The 22,653-nt window shown below is 45.7% G+C and overlaps 1 protein-coding gene and 1 non-coding gene across 2 annotated transcripts in view; one reads left to right on the forward strand and one right to left on the reverse strand.

The window, feature by feature from the left end:
* Nucleotides 1-22,653, reverse strand: part of SLCO2A1 (solute carrier organic anion transporter family member 2A1) — an 80,282-nt gene that overhangs the window by 55,594 nt on the left and 2,035 nt on the right. The gene's annotated exons all lie outside the window — the stretch shown is intronic.
* LOC129507418 (U6 spliceosomal RNA) lies at nucleotides 11,763-11,869 on the forward strand. Its single transcript, XR_008663989.1, has one exon. It is a non-coding gene; the product is annotated as a U6 spliceosomal RNA (small nuclear RNA).

Here is a 22,653-nt window from a genome sequence, read left to right on the forward strand (position 1 = left end):
CCCACCTCCAGGGGAATGACTCTCCTGACTTCTAGTGGCACAGGTTAGGCTGCCTGTTTTGTACTTTATGGAAATACAATCACGTACTATGTCAGTATAATCTTCTGAAAATGGAGATCAGAGCCTGTCATGACCCTGTAAAAACACTTCCAGCAGATTCCCACCAGCTCAGATTAGAAACAAGTGAAGTGCCCCAGCCTCCGGGGTCCTCCCTCTTCTAGCCCTGTGCACCTTCTCTCCCTGTGTTACCCACCACAGAGGCTTTGGGGGTGGGGGCCACTCATTCTCCCTGGGGGCTCTTTACTCCTGTCTCCTCCCCTGGTTAGCTTCTCCGGTGGCAAAGAATGTCCCTCCTGTTACACACTGTCCATTGTTCATTTGGGGCACTGAGCCCAGGCTGCAATTACAATCACCTTGAGTATTTTGGGCCTTTTGGCAATCCTGGCACCTTGCATGTATACCTGTCACCAGCCAGCAGAGCAGGGGAAGGAACTGGCCACAGAAGCCAGGCTGCTACTTGATGAGAAGAGGCGATGGCTTGGCCAATGCTTGATAAGGAATAAATCAATGCGAAGGAATGCATTTCAGTGAATGGCACCACTGGTTCCCGGGGTGCCCATAAGGCATAAGTAAGTGGAATTGAAATGATCCAAAGGGATTGTAAATTCCTTGCACAAATGCATATTTTTTTCCCTCCTATTGTACCTGTTTCTCTCTCAAAAAAGTTCTGGAGGCTGGTAAGTTGCTTAGCAAGCCCTTATAACTTCTTTCACTTTCCTTAGGGTTTCACCCTGGACCAGCTCCCTATTAGAGCTCCCAAGCATCTCCATTTGTAGAAATGAAAGCTTGGACCCATCTTTGACTCTTGATCCTGCCAAGTGTGGTAGCAGACCAGAGACTGGAGACTTGCCCTGAGCGGCGAGGAGGGAGCAGGGTGTGAGTCTTTGAGCGTGACTTGGGCCAGTGCGTGAAGAGCCTAAGAAGGTTCGGTGGAAATGAGTGGCTGCTCTGGCAGGATAAGGAAGGAGCCCTTGCCCAGGGAAACCCCCTCTGCGGGCAGCTTGTCCCCACGCACTACCCGCTGAGACCACCCCACAGCCTCCCTCGTAGGCTGCCGAGTTCCTGATAAACCACAGCATGCTCAGCCCATCAAAGCCACATTGGAGGCCTGAGAACAAAGTATCAAGAACCTGCAAAAGAGTCAAACATAGCAGGTGCTTGAGAGAAGGGTGAGCGGCTGCCCAGCCTGAGAGGCCAAGGCACTGACATGTATGTGTGGCTGCCCATTGGCCCAGACCCAGCTGCTGTGCTGGGTGTTCCTTGTCAGCACTCTCCCGCCTGCTGCTCTGGTGTCACAGTGCCTCCTGGGGCTACTGCAGAAGCACACATGCACACATGCACACACATGCACTGGACAGGCGTGCTCAGGCCACCACTCCCATCACGTGCACTCACACAGGTGGGGACTCCCCTACAACAGGCCTGTCAGTGGCAGAGACATGCTTTCCTGCATGGGAACAGTGTCACACCCCATTCTGATCACCTGGGCATTCCCCTGCATGCTGAAGGACCCAGAATTTATAGCCTCGGGTTGTTCTCACAGACACCCACAGCCTTCCAAGAACCCATCACTCTAAAAGACATGCAGCCCCCCCTAAAAACTTGGCACCAGATGGAGCAGGCCCTTGGCAGCCAGGATAAGATGTTTGGGGGGCAGAGAGGGAAGAAACCCAACCTGCAACAGAGTGAATTGATAGTTCCTACATAGGAAAATCACCACACTTCTGTAGTTATTCTGTCCCTCTGTTCTTCTGGTGGCAGGTGGAAGGATGGCAGGAGGAAAGGTCTCTTGGTTTCAGACTCAAATCTCTCTGTCCCATCAGATACCTCAAGGGGATAAAAGGTCTTCCCTAAGTGCTAAGTTATGGCCAAGATTCCAGATTTTTCCACTTGACCTCCTGGAGATCTTAAGAGGGGCATGTAACCTGGTAGTCTGTTTCCCCACTGATCCATGAGAGTGAAAATATCAAAGATATGGACCCAAAGGACTACACCACCTAAAGTGCTGGTCCTCCAACACTCTTTGTTATGATCCTCATAACTGATCTCACATCTCTCTACACCCAACTCCCTCTGCCTCTGAAACTCACAGTAAAATGCTAAGGACATTCTCTACCACCTATGCTGCCCCCCTGCCTCCTTGCTAGGGATGATGGGTTTAACTGTGTCCTTGGATTGTGTGAGGGTCAAAGCCCTAACTCCTGATACCTGTGAATGTGACCTTATTTGGAAATAGGCTTTTCAAAGATGTAATCAAGTTAAGGTGAGGTCAGACAGGAATAGGGCGGGCCTTCATTCAATGACTGCTGTCCTTATGGGAAGAAGAAGAAATTGGATATAGAGATAACAAGACAATGGAGGCACAGAACAGACTGATGTATCTACAAGCCAAAGAATACCAAGGACTTCTGTCAATCACTAGAATTACAGGGGACATGCCCTAGGCTCAGTGATAGACTCCTGTCCCCCTGGCCCAGCTGGCCTCAGCTGACCCTTGCAGAAACCTGTTTCACCTTCCCTAGGCCACCACATTTCCCCCTCCAGCTCCAGGGAGAGTCTTCTCACTTGTTTTCCAGGTGCCTGAGAAAGCAGGTTGCTTTATTTTTTAATTTCTGAGTCCCTCCAAATTCACCCAGCTATGTCCTTAATTCCTCTATTACTCACTTATTGGCCACTATGGACGAACAAGTAACAGCCAAGGCCTCCTGTACTGAGCACCCATTTCCTGCCTCAACCCTATTCCCATCCTTTTTTTTTTTTAAAGGTTTTTTTTTTTAATTTTTTTTTTATTTATGTATGATAGTCACAGAGAGAGAGAGAGAGGCAGAGACACAGGCAGAGGGAGAAGCAGGCTCCATGCACCGGGAGCCCGATGTGGGATTCGATCCTGGGTCTCCAGGATCGCGTCCTGGGCCAAAGGCAGGCGCCAAGCCACTGCGCCACCCAGGGATCCCCCTATTCCCATCCTTGATCTGTCTTGCCTTTAGGCTCTGCTCCCTTACACTGAGTGTCTCCTTACTCATTTTCAGGTGCCTCTGCCTTCTATCCACAGCTGGAGGGTCCATGAGAATTCTCCCCAAATACGCAGACCTTTTTTCCATGTGAGCCAATAGACATGGGAAGCCCATGCAAAATGTGGGGAGGGATTCCTTCTCTCCTCCAGCTGAATCTGTGTCCCCTTGTGCCTTTTAAAGCTGTCACATTGAATGACTTGTCTTCCTGACTGATGGCCAATTCTCACAAGTATCAGAGAATCCGTCTACATTTTGCCACAGGCCAGAGAATGGTATCTACTCACCACTTTTCTAGATCCTATAAAGGACGCAGCTCCAGATTGACTTGCTTTTCCAGCCTTTTCCTTTTCCAGACTCACCATGAACCTGTGCCTGCCAGCATGCACACTTGTAAGAGGCCTCCTTCCTTTGCGTGCCTGGCTTTGGGAGGCAGCAGCAGTGCACTGCACTGCACTTGTGTCTCTTCCTTAAACACACCTCTCCTCATGTGGGTTCTTCTCAGCCTAGCACACTCTCCTGTACCCTGCCCTCCCTTGACTCCTTGTCGGCCTATCTCTGATTTCCCCATCAAGCTCTGTTTGAACATCACTTTAATGCCATCACACGTGTGATGCCAGGGCAGTCATGGTTATATGGGAAGGGGTGGGGGGGTTGGTCACTCCTAAAGACCTCCCTTAGCTCAAAACACACACAAGAGCTACCCTTCACTGAATGTGGATCTCCCTATGATGACTGAAACAGCGCCTCCCTCTGACAAAGGGGCAGAAACACTTTATGATTCCTTTGGCCTGCCAGCTCAGAGAGATTTTATTGGGGGCTATGAGTGTGTGTGTGTGGGGGGGGGGGGGAGTTGGGTGCGTGGGGGGGCATGATTGTTAGTTTTGCCCAGAAGGAACATTAAAAATACTATGATAAGCAGATATTTATTGAATAGCATCATGGGCCAAGCATATTCCAGGGGAGACCAAGGGCCAAGCAGAGCCAGACCCCTTTGGGGGCAGTTTGGTAATAAGATGAGGCATATGTATACAATAGTAGTAACTACTCTCAAGGCGATAGGGCAGATGCTAGAGCAGCACCATACAGATAATGGTGCCACGGGCACTCAGAATATGAGAAGGTAAGGAAGAGGGCCCTGGAGAAAATGAGATCAGAGCTGGGTTTTTGAGGACGAGAATGTCAGAATGCAGAGAGGAGCAAAGGGGTCATCCTAGCCTGGGAGACAAGATGAGGAGTGGAACAATGCAAGCCTGACAGGACTAGGGGTCAGGAAATGATCTGGTTAGTCTGAGAAAGTTCTGGATAGGTGAGAGGAGAAAACCAAGTCAGGAAAGAGGATTGGTGCCCAAGGAGAGCCACAGAATTTTCTCTCTTTAGCCATCACTGAATACTTGTTGGCAGGGATAATGCTTGTCAACCATTTGGTTAACCAGTAACAAGACAAGGAATAGAGGACAGAAACGGAACGCCAGAGGCAGGTAGTGGAAGAGCCTCCAGTCAGGGGGTGGCCATGGACCAGGGGATGTCAGCAGGAGAAAAGCTCCAGGGAAGACAGTGCCTAGATGACTACATGGAAGTGGAAGGTGGTGAGAGACCAAGGAAAGGGAAGGAAGGAACTCAAAAGAAAATGAGAGTGAATGGTGACAGCTATTCAACCTCACACCCAAGAAGAAAGGATGAGATCCTTTGGACTAATCTCCAAAATAAAATGGTAACTTGGTTGCTACTTGGTTTTTAAAAATATTTGTTTGTTTGTTTGTTTGTTTATTTATGAGTGACACAGAGAGAGACATAGGCAGAGGGAAAAGCAGGCTCCCTGCGGGGAGCCTGATGTGTGACTCGAACCCAGGACCCCAGGATCACAACCTGAGCCAAAGGTAGACGCTCAACCACTGAGTCACCTAGGTGCCCTACATGTTGGGTTTTGAAATAAATCCCCCCTTGGGCTTTTTGTTGACACTACACTCCATGAGCAATACCTCCGCTGTGGAAAGATGTCTTGTCCCATTATTTCTGTTACCTTTGCTCCTTCTCCCTGAGGCCAGAAGAGCTCTATGTCTTGTTAGACTCCACACAGTTGCAAGTCACCATCTGTGAGATGGGTGTTGGCCTGAAATGGAGTCCCCAGGAATACTTCCTAACAAAACTTCACTTGCTAAATTTGTGGAAGAATCAGGAGGACACGGGGCTCTCTGGGACATAGGAACTCTGAAAGATGAAGGATCTGGAGCTTGACAGAGGCAGGTTGGTTGCTAACAACATATGTGTTTTGGTCCAAGTCCAACCTTTTGTCTAGTCTCCAGATGGGTAGAAGTCTGCCCATCTGGTCCCCACCCTGACTATCTCCAGAGGCGGGCAGCCTTATCAACAAAGTCCGCACCAGGATGGAGGTGGTCTTCTGCAGTCATCCCCGCCAGCATCTATTCCAGCTCTACTCTCTCCATTGCTTCAACTCATTTCTGGACTTTTGCAGACAGAGGGCAGCTACTTCTCTAACCTCGTCTCTTTGACTTTCCTGTGTCTCCCAGGGTGTTCCCTACCCTCTCTCCTCCCTCTGCCTTCCTCCCAGTTCCACTCCTCAGTTCAGCAAGGAGGGCGAAGAGGGACACCCTCCTTGGCAGGCCTGCGTGGGGATAGGTGGAAGAAACTGGGTGGGTCCTCAGGCAGAGAGAAGAGAGGGCGTCAAGTCGGCACTGCAGAAAATGCCCAAAGCCTCTCTTGGAAAATTTCCTCAGGTCCTAGGCTGGTGTTTGAGAGGGAAGGAAACTGTTACATGGGAGGTCAAGGCAGGAAGTCAAGAAAGCATGCTCACTTCTTTCCTATAGGAAAGTCATGTTTAGATAAAGGCAATCAGAACATCCTTCCCTGCTACCCACACCCTCTGGCACGCACTCCCACACCCACTGCCCAGGACCCCAGGGAGTGACAAGGGGACTAGGCCACAGGGATCTCCACTGTTGCTGGGAGGGCTCGCTCAGGGCGTCAAGGTCTTCTGTGCACTATGGCATGTCCTGTCTAAACACAGGAAATGAGGGGAGAAGTGGGAGCAAGGGGAAAGCAAGCCAATTTCTCAAATTCTCTGTTTACCTACAGTATTTAATTTTAAGCTATAAATATCATTAGTTTGAATACTTCTGACCTGAGAACATTTGCCATCTCCAAACTACCTGGGTAAAAAAAAGAGAAAGAGAGATTGAACCGGAACTCAGCCTAGCACAGCAAGTGTGTGGGCTCAGAGCACTTGTGGAGATTCTCTAAATTCCAACAGGTGGCTGGCCACGGTCCTCCAGGCTGAGAAGACCCTGCCCTCTTGCACCCTTCCCAGCCTCCTTTCTCCTGGTCCAGGGACAGGTCTCAGGGCCTGCCATGCATGGCCCTTGGCTTTGCCCCAGGCTACATGGAGCAGGAAGCTCCCCAAAGTTCCTCCCATCAACTATGAGTCCACATGAGAGACCCACATTCCCTGGCCACCATTTCAATTTAATTGATTACTTCCCACCAGTCGCTTGGGGACAATGATATCCCAGACACCCCGGTGACCTCTGCAAGTGAATCAGTGTCCCGATATGTACCTGGCCTCAGAGCAGAGGTTCTAGAATTTCAGGGTGCATCAGAATTACATAGAGGGCTTGCTGAAACAGCTGGCTGGGCCCCAGATTCGGAAGCTCTGGGATTGCCCAGGAATCTGCATTTATCCCACGTGATGCCGATGCTGCTAGAACAGGGACTATGCTTAGGGAACCACCATCTCAGACTCAGGTATGTCCTCCTGAGCTTTAACCTATACCTTTCCAGATATCTCTTTCCTAGAGATAAGGCCCAACCTCAGTGTGCAAATCCATTACAAAACTGAGGCAATCTCATGATTTCTCAGCACTTCCCTTGGCCATCTGCCTATCTGGACATGTGGTCTCTTCACATGCTGAGGGTCTGGCTGTGCTGCTGGTGGAGGCCGCAGGCTACCCCTGGCTGCATGCTTCTGCCCACCTCTCAGTTCCTTTGACTATCCCACGCTGCCTCACTTAGAGAGTTGAAGTCAAGTGCAAGGGAATGTGGTTTCATCATCCACACCTGGTTTGTTTTGGCTGGGATTTCTACCTGCAGGTTTAAGACTCATGAATGAAATCACCAATAAGCATCTTTAGACGGGAAAAGATTAGCTAAGCAAATACTTGACGCCTACCAGCTACAGCCTAGGAGGAGCAGACATGAGCTCACCCACTTCTCCAACACCGCTACCCATTCATGTCTGCAGCCCAGGGGCGGGTGACCTCTGCAGCAGATCACAGAACAAATACCGATAAACAACATAAGGAAGGGGCATCTAGGCACTGGCGATATGCTGGGCATCTGATCTGTGGGAAGGATGGAAGGAGACTCCAGTCATGGGAAGAAGTGGATGGAATGCCCCATTCTAGGCCTCCTTGCAGCAGCTCACCCCAAAATACGCCTTCCTCCCTTCAGTGACTTCAGCAAAGCCCCTCTGGCCCCTGCAGCCCTTTTTGGAGGGTTGTCTATTGCCCAGTGGTGCTCACCTCTCCTGGAGCCCTCTGCCTGCTGCTCTCACATCCTTCCGTATACAGGTCCTGACTGTCACTGTCATTTGGCAATGTTTCTGATGTGTCAGTTTGCCTAGGCTACAGTCCCCAGTTTTTTGTTTTTGTTTTTGTTTTTTTTATTCAATCAAAGAAAAGTAGGTGTTGCTGTGGAGGAAATTTGCAGATGTCATTACAATATATAATGAGTTGACTTTAAGTAAGGAGGATTATCCTACATAATCTGGGTGGACCTGACTCAATTAAAAAGAAGGCCTTAAAAGCAGGTGTGAGAGGGAGAGAGAAAGAGAAAGGGAGGGAGGGAAGGAGGAAAGGAAGGAGAGACAATTGAGACTTCCTATGGAGAGGCAGAGAACATACCTCTGGGAGACAATGAAAAGCAGGAGAAGTGGTCCTGCTGAGGGACAAGAAGTAGCCTGAATGAAGGCATGCTACTGGGGAAGAAGCGAAGGGTCCTGAATGAATCAATATTCGTATTAGTTTTTTACCCCTATTGGAACAAATCGCCATAAAACTTAGTGGCTTAAAACAACACAAATTTACTGTCTTACAGTTCTGGAGGACAGAAGACCTACGATCAAGGTGACGGTAGGCCTGTGGTCCTTCTGGAAGCTTTAGCAGAGAATCTGCTTCCTTGCCTTTCCTAGCTGCTAGAGACCTCCTTAGCTTGTGGCTCCTTCCTCCTCAGAATCAGCTGTTGAGCATCTTGAAATCTCTCTCCCTCTTACCTTTGTTGCTGACTCTGACCCTCCCACCTCCCTCTTATAAAGACCCTGTGATTACATTGGGCCACCCAGACAATCTAAAATCTAAAAAAATGTAATTACTTCTGCTAAGTCCTTTCTGCCATGTAAAGTAATGGATTCATAGGTTCTGGGTTTTAGGGTACTCAGACACTGGGGAGGCCATTGTTTTGTCTACTTCAAGGTTTGATCAAGCCAGAGACAACAGAAGATACACATACATGTATGTATATGTATATATGTTTCAAGGAATTGACTTATACAATCGTGGGGGCTGGACAAGTGAATCGGAAATTTACAGGGCAGGTGGTCAGGAAAAGATGATCATAGACATTGGGCCAAAGATCCTATTCAGGGGGAATTATCTTTTTCATTCTCTTCCTCCTTTCCCCTCCCTCCATCGCTCCCTCTCCCTCCTCTCTCTCTCTCTCTCTCTCTCCTTCCCTCTCTCTCTGTCTCTTTCTGTTTCTGGCTCAATCCGGCCTGAAATTCTCTAGCTCTGAAATGGTGAGAGTGATCCATTTTCATGCATTGTAATTTCTGACAAGTTGAGATTTATATCTACCTCATTTTATCATGCTCTACTTCCATGATGTTTTTATCTGTATTTATTTTTATTTTTTGCCTTTCATTCTCTCTTTTCTAGCCTTTTATTGATTGGATTAGGTTTCAACTTTTTACTTTCTTCTGCTTTGGATGGTATAGATTCAGCATCTTTTCTGTTAAATTACCTATACATTTTAACATACATAATTGACTTAAAGAGTACATTTTCCCCCTCTCCTCCCAAACAAGCTAAGGACTTAAGATTTATTTATTGTTTTTTTTTAAAGATTATTTATTTATTCATGAGAGACAGAGAGAGAGAGAGAGAGAGGCAGAGACACAGGCAGAGGAGAAGCAGGCTCCATGCAGGGAGCCTGATGCGGGACTCGATCCTGGGACTCCAGGATCATGCCCTGGGCTGAAGGCAGAGCTTAACCGCTGAGCCACTCAGGTGGCCCAAGACTTAAGATTTAATTCCGATTTTCCCTTCTAATTTTTCATATGAATGGCATGTATTCTCCTATTTCCATCTTTTCCGCCCTCCATAAATGATTATTATTTTTGTCTACCTACAATTAATAATTACTCCCACTTTTTGCATACTAACCTTTTCTTCTGTTTTTCTTTTCTTGCTTTATTAATTTCACCCTTCTTTGTTTTAGTGAGGACTGATGATTAGTAAATTCTCTGCTTTTGTTTGAAAATCTCTAATTTGTCTTCTTGAATTATCTTTTAGTTATAAAATTTGAATTTGGTGATGATTTTCTTTTAGCATTCTGAAAACTATTCCATTATTTTCTAGTATCTATTATTTATTTCGAGAAGACTAGTGTTGGTCTAATTACTGATTCTTATAAGTAATCTGCAATTTCACCCTAGACTTCTTAAAATTTTACTGTTTACTGTTCTGCAATTTCACTATAATATGTAGAGGTTGGGCTCTTCCTATAAATTCCTGCAGGAATCTACTATACTTTTTTTATATCATGGTACAATACATTTTCTCAATTCTGAAAACTGTCATTTCTTCAATACTGTCACCTATTCATTTTATTCTCTTCTTTGGTACTCATTTCAGACTTTTATTGGACCCTGCCCTTAATGTCTTAATATCTTTCACAGTTTCCACTTCTTTATTCCTCTGTGCTATATTCAGACTAACTTCTTCAATCCTATCTTCCACTTACTAATTATCATTAAGTGCAGATGTTACTAAGTTAAGGGTCTGAAATTAGGAAATTATCTAATCTGCTATTTAACCATTTGCTGAATTTTAAATTTTCATATCTATATTTTTCATCTCTAGAATCCCCACATATTTCTCAAAACTGCCCATTCCCTTTTCACAGTTTGTTCTTTCCTGCTATTTTCTATTTCTTCTTATATCTCTTTAAACATTTTTAATATGGTTTTATAATTTCTTTCAGAATGTCCCATTATCTCAAAATCTTGAGGTGCTAATCTTCCTCATCGATATATCTGCTGCCTGTTGCTTATGGTGGATCATTTTCTTGTGTAATTGTTTTTTAGGCTCCTCTTCCAAGGGCATTGTCTTCTCTTGGGGATTCTGGTTGGTCTAGATTATAGAAACATCGTTCCAAAGTGGTTTTACTCTTGTGTCTACCAGATGGCAAAGAGTTATCACCAGCCCCAAAACAATTTTTATGCTAATTTATCTGCTTAGAGATTCCCATACTATGTGGATAGTATAAATTCTGTTTTCAATTCTATGGAGCACAGACTGGGGGTTATAATTTCTTAAAGGAATTATTTCACCCAGAGGTCCTGTTAGAGATAAGCCTCTTTGCTGTCCCTAGGGCGGTGGGCAGAGTTTCCTTAGTTCCCTTCTCACTAGGGGGGCAGCTTGGTGCATAAGTCTGAGGCCCAACTCCCCACGCCATCTTTGCTCCCAAAGGAGCACAGGAATACCCAAACTCCATTAGGAGTTTCTTTAGGGTTTCTTCACTGGTCTAGTCATACCACACACAATTTTCCCCTCTATCCCTACTGCAGGGTCTGTGGGTACTCGTTTTTGGTTCAACTCATTCTTCATTTCTTGCACCTGAAAATTTCACTTTCTTTCTCACAAGCTTGGCTCCATTTTAAAATATTTGGTGGTGTTCTATTTTATGAAGTATCTCTAAGTATTTGTAGTATGAAGCCCCTTGTTATGTAAACCTATCATGTTGATGGAACCCATAATTCATTATAGTTTTCTATAATCCATCTTATCCTAACTAACCAGAGCCTTTGCAAGATAGGTACCTTGTCTGAAGCACAGCAGTGTTCTCTATGCAGAGGTTATATATCAGAAGCATGAAGGTGACTTTTTAGAATCCAGAGTTCGTGGCCCCACATGTATTAAGCAAAAATCCAGTTGTCTCTACTCCCTTCTCCTTTATAAAACCCACTTCTTTTCCTTCTTTTTTTAAAAAGATTTTATTCATTTATTCATGAGAGACACAGAGAGGGAGAAACGTAGGCAGATGGAGAAGCAGGCTCCCTGCAGGGAGCCTGATATAGGACTTGATCCTAGGACCCCAGGATCATGACCTGAGGCAAAGTCAGATGTTCAACCACTGAGTCACCCAGGTGCCCCTCTTTTCCTTCTTGACACACTTTGTAACTACGTTTGTGTATCTACCCATTGTTTATATCTCTGGAGAAGGCATGGCCCATTCTTTCTTGTTCATCATTGTATCTTTAATGGTTGATGATAGGTGATCAATAATGACATGTCACATGAATGAATGAACAAAATGAATGCATCTCAGGCAGCCATCCTGACACCATTCCTGGCTTTAGAGTTTTGAAACCCCTGCTGAATAGAAACACTTGCAGAAGTGCTCGCTTCGGCAGCACATATACTAAAATTGGAACGATACAGAGAAGATTAGCATGGCCCCTGCGCAAGGATGACACGCAAATTCGTGAAGCGTTCCATATTTAAAAAAAAAAAAAAAAAAAAAAAGAAACACTTGCAGAGTGCTATCTTATAAACAGGGGGTAGTTAAGCAAGGCTTTTTTTTTTTTTTTTTAATCAAGGCTTACCAAATGACTAGGTAAAACCCACCCAGGATGTTCCCACATCCTTCCAGGTGTAAAAGTCCAAGCTCAGGACCAGACTCCAGGCAGCACTTAGCAGTTCCTGTCTCAGCCTCTATTCTATCCTCACTGCCTCCCCCTCAGGCACACTCTTCCTTCATGGCAAGGAGCCCATCAGATACACTCACTTCCCTAAGATGCTTGGTCAACCTTAGGGCTAGATTCCCAAGCTCTGAGCCAGTCCCTGGGAATGGGCACCAGAAGAGCAGAGAGAAAAGCAGAGAAATGCCTCTCAAATATTCCCAGAGAAGAAAATGTTCCATAGTTTTACCTCTCTTTAAGAATTAAAGTATTGTTGGGGCACCTGGATGACTCAGTCAGTTAAGCGTCTGCCTTTGGCTCAGGTCATGATGCTAGGATGGAGCCCCACATTGGGCTCCCTGCACCACCGTGAGTCTACTTCTCCCTCTGCCCCTCCTTCCTGCTTGTATTCTCTCTCTCTCTCAAATAAATAACTAAAATCTTTAAAAAAAAAAAAAAAAAAAGAATTGGAGGGATCCCTGGGTGGCGCAGCGGTTTGGCGCCTGCCTTTGGCCCAGGGCGCGATCCTGAAGACCCGGGATCGAATCCCACGTCGGGCTCCCGGTGCATGGAGCCTGCTTCTCCCTCTGCCTGTGTCTCTGCCTCTCTCTCTCTCTCTCTCTCTCTCTCTCTCTCTCTGTGTGTGACTATCATAAATAAATAAAAATTTTAAAAAATAGAATTGGAGTATTATTATTCAACTTTACCCCCAACTCTGAAGAGACATAAGACTCAAATGCAATAACAAACATAATAATGCCATAAGAACAGTGATGGGAACCATGGGAATGGTCTTCTAGAGAAGCCCACACCCCCACCTGCCATCTTGACTTCATCTTTGGTCCATCCTCAGGTACCTGGAGACTAGACACCTCCCATCTTATATCACATTTCATATTCCACAACACATGTCTCACTGCATCCAACAAAGGGGGGTGTGGGGTCCCCACAGGCTTTAGGGCATTTTAATTGGCAGGTTTTTCTAATTCTAAGTACAGGACATGTTTACCGCAGAAAAATGGAAAACATAGGAAGTCACAAAGAAGGAAGACAAAAATCATCTGTGGGCTTCTCACACAGAGAACTATCTGTTTAGGTATATACTTTTCAAGTCTTCTTGTGACTTAAAAATTTGGATCATCTCTACATATAGTTGCCTATCCTGCAGCTTCTACTTTCGATTATAGAACAAACCCTTACCCCCAAACTATTCTCAAGAAAATATTTATTTGTTTATTTATTTATTCATTTGACAGAGGGAGCAGCAGACAGAGGGAGAGGGAGAAGCAGGCTCCCCAAGGAGCAGGTAGCCTGACATTGAGCTCAATCCCTGGAGCCTGGGATCATGACCTGAGCTGAAGGCAGATGCTTAACTGACTGAGCTACCCAGGCACCCCTCTCAAGAAAACTTTTAATAATAATTCGTAGATATTCCATAGATGGATGTCCCCTGGTGTACCTGAATGCATATCCGATTGCTAGATATGCGAGTCATTTCCTCATTATAAGCCTTTAAGCATATGAGTCATATAATAAAATGTTGTTCAGCTGACTGGGGATCCATTTATTCTTTAGGAAGTGTTTCCAACTCACCTGATGGCTGCCCCCACTTCAGGCTGGGGTCTCTGGTCTAAGTGCTTGTGTGCCATACAGCTGGAGCATCTGTCTAGCCTTATGAGCAGAGGGGAGGGGATGTGCAACAAAAGAGCAAAGCTGAGGAATAAAGACTTACAGGGCTACCATTGTCAAATCTGGCTTAGAAAAATAAAATAATAAATATAAATAAATAGCTCTGCTTTTGTCTTTTGGTACGAAGGACTGAAGTAGCAAAACTCTGGCTCAGCTGGTGGAATTATGGTGGGATGCAGAAAGCAGCCATAGAGGAAAGAGTCCCCAAATACCAGCTCTGTCACTGTGTGATATGGCAATTCCCATGAGCTGCCTGCTAGTCTCCACCATAAAAGGTGGATAATATATACACCTCGGAGCATGGTAAGATTAGTCAGATAGCATTTCTGAAAGGCCCACTTAACTATTTCACTAAATTTATCACATAATGGGTTCCCCCAAATTAAATATCCAAATTAAATATCCATATGCCCTCATATATTTTCCCATACATACTTGCCCTCATAAAATGTACCCATCTGTGTGACGATTGAAAACCATATCATAATTGTTACCAATAAAAATGTGATGCTGAGGGTGGGAATTCTGAATATTTGTGATTTTAAGCAACCCAAACAAGCTTGTCCCCACTCCTTGCTAGTTTTACATGTTAAATGTTAAATTTACATGTTGATTCAGTGGAACAGTGCTTTGCTGGGACACTGAGTACAAAGGAGGAGCCTCAGGCTGCAGTGAGCCTAGGAGGACATCCTCCTGACAGCAGGGCAATGTGAAATGAAATGGACAACCACAGGGCCCTGCAGGCTTACTTTCCAAGTCAGTGACAAGGCCTAGGGGTGGAAATGGTCCAATAGACAAAGCTGGTTCTACAATAATTTGGTCCTGCCACTTTAGGATGGGAGGGATGTGTGAGGTGTATCCCTGGAGTACATCCCACAGGTATGTTCCTGCTAGCACTAGGTCAGATCCCTCTGTGAGGGTCTCTGCTAGGCCTTCTGGTGATAGAGTCAGGATGGAGTCCCCAGTGAGCCTCCTGAGAGATGCCATCTACTTGGAGACTAGATGATAGACTCAATGACTTATTCAGAGCTTTTCCAGGCTTGGCATGGACACTCCATGAAGGCCTGCAGAGTCAGAGGAAGTGAGGAGCTGAGAGTGAGAACAGAGGAAGTTGGGGGTAAGGAGGAATAATGGGTTGGGGCAGGCCTTGCAGCTCATGAAGGCATAACAAATTTGCAGGACCTGATGGGGTGGAGGTCCCCATGATGAGAAGATCTCTGCTGGTTCCTGGAAACTCGGAGCCCACCGGCCTCCACAAAGCCGGATGCCCCCTCATGAGTGGGGACCACACTCCTTGCAGTGACTGAAACTAGCAAGAAAACTTTTGTGATTGGGGACAGCAAGAGTCGGGAACCACACACACCCCTTAGCAATGCCCAACTTCAGAGCCTGGTTCAGCTTTCAGAGGAGAGTAGCCCAGACCACCTGGCTTTCCATTTCAACCCTGCCAAGCAGCTCCCCAGTTAGAGGGACTTATGGGAGAGAAGAGACTGTTTTCTACTGGAAATATCGAGGGCAGTAACCAGGAAGAGGGGATTCTGCTAGCTTCTCTCTAGGGATGTACATGGAAAGGCAGGGGAGATTTCAGTTCAACATAGGAGAGATTTAAAGCCTGTGCTGCAGGGATCCCTGGGTGGCTCAGTGGTTTAGTGCCTGCCTTTGGCCCAGGGTGTGATCCTGGAGTCCTAGGATCGAGTCCCGCATCAGGCTCCCTGCATGGATCCTGCTTCTCCCCCTGCCTGTGTCTCTGCCTGTCTCTCTCTCTCTCTCTCTCTCATGAATAAATAAATAAAATCTTTTAAAAACAATAAAAAAAAATAAAGCCTGTGTTGCTACCAGCTCCTGGGCCTTCCTTGTGAGGTGGTGAGTTCTCCGTTACTAGGGTTATGCAAAAGAGGTAAGGACATCAAGAGGATTCCTGCCTCTTTGAGCAGATGATCTTTCTTGTCTAATTCAACTCTGAAATTCAACTAATTCTATAAGCCAAGAAGCACCATCTTTCTACAGGTCAGTTATATCATCACTTGTATGGATTCTATACCATGAGAAGTTAAAAATGCTGTAGCAATCATGATGAACAACGAAGACAGGCTTCTGCATACAAATGAGAAGGAGTAATAGGGCTCGTTGCTCCATGAGCCCCACCACCAGTGTCCTGGCTCATGCTCATCTTCTCTCTGGAAGACTACAATCCCTTCCTGCCATAGATCCTTGAGGTTTATTTCCATCACTGGGCACCATCCCTGACCCTCCATCGGCAGACGGTCGAAGTCCTTTCTTGTACAATGTCACAGCAAGGGAAGCAGTAGGGTGACCAACTTGTCCCAACCTGTCCAGAACTTTTCCAGTTTGAAAACTGAAAGTCCTGTGTCCCAGAAACTGCCTCAGTCCTGGACAAATCAAGGCTGTTGGTCATGCTGAGAGGCAGGGAATTTACAGATTATTGTTTCTTGGAAGATTGGGAGCCTCTTAGGGAGCGAAGTACAAACAGTAATACCTGGTACAGAGCCCCACGTGGTGGATGCTCAGTAAAGGCTTATGAGTGAGTGAGCCCAGGGCTCCTGTACCAATGCTTAGCGGCCACTCTACTCCCCTCAAATGCTCTGATAATCAAAGGCAAAGCAGGAAGCTTTCAAAAGGCCCTGAGGCATGAGGCAAGAATGATGTAAAACGACTGAGAAAGTGGTCTGTTTAATCCCATCCTGCAAACTCATTGGCAGCCCATTATGCAAGGCAAGGGTGACTCTGGAAGCCTGCTGTCCTCCCCCCTCTTCCCTTGGCCACTACCCCTTTCCTCAGTGCATTCTCTAGCTGGCTCATCTCCTGGGGCATCGCAGAGACCAGCCCAGGAATTGTCTGACATCCACACCCCGTACCTGTCCCACTTAAACTTTCTAGGTACCAGTCCCTCTGCACGTAACAAGCTGGCTGAGTGAACTAACTGGATAAACTAGTTCTGACGTGAGGTCTACCTGTGTTGTGTTTCCCAAACTTGCTATGCTCCACCTGGGAGTCACATTTGGGAGACTCGAGCTAGATGCAGCATAGCTTCCTAGAGCATCACTGTTATTCCAAGATTTAGGGGGAAATACATTATTTGGAAACATATACTATACTGTGTAGGAAAACATAAAATTCACTTGATTTAGGATGAAACATAAAAGATCCCAGAAATATAATACTCATGGTTCATCCACTCATCCTCTTGTCTACTCCTATGTGGAAACCTGTTCACTCTCTCCTAGAACTCAGGGCATCTTGGCGGGTTGGACAAACACTGGCTTACTGAGGCCCTCCCCAATGACACCTGCATTTTAACTGAGGCTTTCTGTGCTCTAGGCCAGCATCTCTCAGGGGTGTAAGAGCATTCTGAGGAACATAAATAGGTATTACTGATGTTTGTTACCAGACTCCCAGGTTCCTATAGGACTCGGGTGCACACTGAATTTCTTTTTTTTTTTTTTAAGATTTTATTTATTTATTCATGAGAGACAGAGAGAGAGAGAGAGAGAGAGAGAGAGAGAGAGAGACATAGAGGCAGAGACACAGGCAGAGGGAGAAGCAGGCTCCATGCAGGGAGCCCGACATGGGACTCGATCCCTGGACTCCAGGATCACGCCCTGGGCTGAAGGCAGGCGCTAAACCACTGAGCCACCCAGGGATCCCCTTGAATTTCTACCAAAGGGTTCGTGTGCCTACTTTCTGGGAGGCAGGGAGCAACCCTGTGGGAGTCAGCACCAATGCTGACTGAATGTCCCCAAGTTCATTTGGGGTTACTGTCCCAGGCTGGTGCTCCCCCCTCCAGCCATGTCAGAGCCTCCAGCATTTCCCCTGAGCCTCCTGAGCATCCCAACGGGGCAAAGGGGTTCGGAGGACCGGTGCTGGGAGAGGGCTGCTCACTGGAGTATCCACCCATCCTTCAACCTCATGGTGTAGCCTGACACTCCCTGTCTTGGTTTCGTTCCCCACCCTGATCAAATGTAATCCATCCCAAACAGGAGGCCACACCCCAGGAATCAAGATCCTCTAAACTGAGAGAGCTGGGGATTGATCAAAGACAGTCAGCCAGCCTGTACCCTCAGCTTCTGCCAGGTTTCATAGCAGGTCTCTCAGCAAAGCTCAGACCTAACTGGCCCTGCTCCCAGTCTCATCTCCATCAGCAACTTAACAGCATGAGATGAGGATCTGAGAACTTGCAAGGACCTCAGAGATCACTGAGCTCAGGCCCAAATGTTCACGGATGAGAGAATCCAGAACTGAGAGGCATTCTGTGGCCCTGAAAGGAAGAGGGCTTGGGATTAAGCTGACCCCGAGAAGGAATTCCTGCTTGCCATGTACTGGACAGGTGGTCTTGAATGAGCCTCCATTTCCTCAACGTGAAATAGAGATGCTGACACCTCCTTTGCAAGGCTGTTGTTGAGAATAGAAAAAGTTTAGGAACATAGATTAACAAATCAAGTTCAAAGGAAAAAGACAACTATTCAGCTAAGCCTAGAAGAAAAGCTGGAGCACAGAAATACATAAGATCCCATCCAGTTACTAAAAAGCAAGCTTCAAATTTGTCTTTAAGTGTCCCTAAAGGCAAAGTAGAAGGGAAACTGAATTGGTTATAAAGTATGGTAACCATAACATAAACATATACCACTGCAGACTAAAAATCAAGCTTCTACCTGTTATCAGGACTTGCTATACCATTACAGTAATCAAGGCAGTGTGGTATTAGCAGAGAGATGTACACATACATCAGTGAAACAGAACAGAAAACCCAGAATAGACCCACACAAGCATGGCCAACTGGTTTTTGACAAAGGAGCAAAGGCAATTCAAAAGAGAAATGATAGTCTTCTCAACAAATGGTGCGGGAGCAATTGGATAACTATAGGCAAAAAAAAAAAAAAAAAAAGAACCTCACACCTATACAAAAATTAACTCAAAATGGATCACAGATTTAAATGCAAGGTCATAAAACTTTTTTTTTTTTTAAATATGGTGTTTTTTTTTGTTTTTGTTTTTAAATTTTTATTTATTTATGACAGTCACAGAGAGAGAGAGAGAGAGAGGCAGAGACACAGGCAGAGGGAGAAGCAGGCTCCATGCACCAGGAGCCTGATGTGGGATTCGATCCCGGGTCTCCAGGATCGTGCCCTGGGCCAAAGGCAGGCGCCAAACCGCTGCGCCACCCAGGGATCCCCAGGTCATAAAACTTTTAAAGGAAGACATAGGAGAAAACTTTCAAGAACTAGGTTTGGTGAGGAGTTCTTAAGACATACACCGAAAGCAGGATCCAGAAAACTAAGAATTGATTAATTAGATTTCATCAGAATCCAAACTTTTTTTCTCTGTGAAAGATCCTATTAAGAGGATAAAAAGATAAGCCACAGACTGGGAGAAAATATTTGCAAACTACATGCCCAACAAAGGACCTGTATCTCATATATATAAGCAGCTCTCAAAACAATAGTAAAAAAATCTGGTTACAAAAAGGACAAACTATATGAACAGACATTTCAATGAAGAGCACACACACATGGCAAATAAGAACATGAAAAGATGTTCAACATTAGGGAAATGCAAATGAAGACCATGCTGAGATGTCACTTCACACCTATCTGAATAGCCACAATAAAAATTAGTGACAACACCAAATGCTGGCAAAGATGTAGAGAAACTGAATCTCTCCTACATAGCTGGTGCAAATGTAAAATTGTATGGCCACTTTGGAAAAAAGTTTGGTAGGTTCTTAAAAAAAAAAAATCAACAAGCAACTACCATCCAACCCAGCAAATGCACTCCTAGGCATTTATTCCAGAAAAATGAAAGTCTATGTCCACGCAAAAACCTGTACATGATTGTTTATAGCAGCCGCTTTACTTGTATAGCCCCACACTGGAAACAACCCAAATGTTGAATGATTAGATAAATAGGTGAATGATTAGATAAATCACAGTACATCCATACCATGGAATACAACTCAGCAATAAAAAGGAACTATTGATACAAGCAACATCCTGGACAGATTTCAAGGGTATTATGTTAAACAACAAAAGCCAATTTTAAACAGTTACATATCTCATGGTTCCATTTATGTGACATTCTCAAAATGACAAATTATAGTGATGGAGAACAGATTAGTGGTTGTGATGGTAGTCAGTCGGAAGCAGGCGGAAGCGGGCAGGCATGACTACAAAGGAGTAGCACAACAGAGATCTTGGTGGCGATAGAAACAGTTTTGTGTCTTGAGGCAGTGGGGTGGTAGTTTCATGAATCTGTATGACAAAATGGCATGGAACTATACACATTACCGCCATGTCAACTCTCTGCTTTTGGTATTATAGCGCAATATGACGTATGGACCCATTGGGAGAAACCGGGTAAAGGGTACATGGTACCTCTCCATACTATTTTTCCTATGAATACATGATTGTTTCAAAATAAAAAGTATTTTAAAAACTCAAAATAAATCAAGCTTTGTCTGGTACTAAGAACTCAGCTCTCTCCCATGTTCCCTCAAAAGGACCCCCCAAAGACCATGGTGACAACCCGTCTGTGCTGGTCCTGTGTGGTACAGACAAGTGTACATTCACACAGCTATTTCTTTATGTCCTTCTTCAACAGAAACTGAGAGTGCAATGCCCACATGGTAATGAACTTAGGATATTAAATGGGGGCCAGACTCACCCAGCCCCAAGCAAGGTCCTCTGATGGGTCCACAGCCTGGAGCATCCCAAGCTTCTTAGCTTCACCATGCACAGCTTTCTGGCTTTGGCACATAAATGGAGCTCTTCTCAGGCCAGCACCGCCACAAGCAGAAAGCAGGGTGAAGCAAGGGCTAGAAGTGGGTAAACCCATGGGATGGGATAAAACCAAGCAGAGGTGTGAAGAGGGAGAACAAGGAGGGACGAGGTCTGCACAGAGGACCACCCACACTCCTCTTCATTCCACAAACAGAGCAAAAGAGGATGTGGGGAAGCCATGCTCCCAACCCAACATCTCAACATCATATCTGGGTCTACTTGAATGGGAAAAAAGTCACTATTACAGACACAGGAGAATGATCAGAAGGAGGTAAGACGAGCTATCCATTTTGTGAGACATAAATCACTCTTCTCTTTGTTCTGTAGGTCACAATTCATCACCAGGAGAAGGGCTTTGAGTATCATTATAGGAGGAAAGATGTGACCTGTGACCCCTACCCAACCAGTTCCCCCCACCCCCACATATAAGCAGGGCAAGCCAGGATCTCTCAGAGGATGGATAATGCTGTCCTGAATATCAGTTAATACCCATTAACCCAGGGCAGGAGAAGTGGACACCTCGTAATCCATGAGGTCAGTTAAGGAATTCTTTGTTCCCGGGTATTCTCTTGAGAGGCATGAACAGTCAGATTGGTGGGATATAGTACTCCCCTCTGAAAACCAAGACGTTAAGCCCAAGATGTCTCCCCAAAGTTAGGTGTCAGAGGCCTTAGGAAGTTACGGACACAGGCTAGGATAAAGTATCTCTCCCTCATTTTGGGGCTTCCCTCCCAGGTCAGAGGTCACTGGGCCACTCAGGCCAAGCTGTGAGATCTGTCTCTCCCTTTCTTCTCACCGTGCGTCCCCTGCCCACCATCCCCACTGGACTCTCCCTCACTGACTAGATAGATATATACTATTTCTCTATGCTGGGGCCTGAGGTGTGGGAGTTTCTGAAATTTGGACAGCAATTACCAATGGTCTACTCCTTTTATAAGATAATCTATGTTTGCCCCCCCCCCAAATTTCATTTTAAAAAGAAACAGATCTCTTTGAGGCTGCCAGGATGAGTTGGCCACAAAGGCTCTCTCCTGCCTCCCCACCCCCACAATCGCTGAATGAACTGTTCCTAATTTAGAGTCCTGGATGTTGAAGTGTTCTCTCTGACAATGACTAGTGAGCAGGTCTTCTGCTTCTTAAGAATCCTGTAAGCCAGAAGCAGTAGAGACATCTCCAGAATAAATACAATTGCATTTACTCCTACAGGAGAGAGTACAAAAACCTCATCCCATAAATAAGAGTCACCAGGCTCTTTAGGGGAGAGTTGTGGAGTGAAAAGGTGTGGTGACCCTGTTATTGACTGGGAACATCCACCCTGTAGCTGTGACAGTGACCCCTGCTCCTGGCTGGGATGTGTGTGTCAGGAGGGCCTGAAGAAAGCACTGACCCCTCGGAACAAGCATACCTACTGGATCCCCAAGTGCCAAACCAAAATTGAGCAGTACTGTGTGATGGTGAGGGCAGGGTGCACGGCGGTCAGACTCTGACCCTGGGGTTTCACACACCCAGTTAGACATTCCACCCCTTTCTGGCTATGTGTCCACACCTCACTAAGCCTTGTTTTCCTCATCATTAATAGGATAGTAATAGTATCCACTAGACAGAGTTGTAGTGAGGATTAAATATGGGTGAAATATGTCCAAAGTTCTTGGTCCATCCAGAGAGCTCCATTAGTGTTAGCTACTATTACTTTTCCTTTGGACGTTATTGCTAACTATAGTTTCTCTTAGCTATTAACTATGCCTCCTGTAAGGCATAATTGGTAGACCAGCAGGTCCTAAATGGTGTTTAAATGTGCAGTCCTGTTTGTTGAGGAAAGAACTGACATCTTCTTGATGCCAATCCTGGAGAGTCCTGCATGGTTTACAAAACCCTTTTACTATGTCTCCTCCCACATAATCCTTAAGGAGCTCCATGACGTGGGGATCATTCATAGTACCCATTTTTGTTTGTTGTTTTAACATAAGGACTCTGCTGCCAGGGAAGGTGAGAAATTTCCCATGTGTCACCTAGTTAGTAAGAGGTTAGACTTAGACTTGGATGTCTCCTGGCCTCATCCCCTTCCCCTAAACCATATGGTATGTGGGGTTTTGCAGGAAAGTCATAAACCCAATTGGTTAGTCTG

Source organism: Nyctereutes procyonoides, unplaced genomic scaffold (assembly GCF_905146905.1).
Source record: "Nyctereutes procyonoides isolate TBG_1078 unplaced genomic scaffold, NYPRO_anot_genome, whole genome shotgun sequence".
Taxonomy (NCBI): domain Eukaryota; kingdom Metazoa; phylum Chordata; class Mammalia; order Carnivora; family Canidae; genus Nyctereutes; species Nyctereutes procyonoides.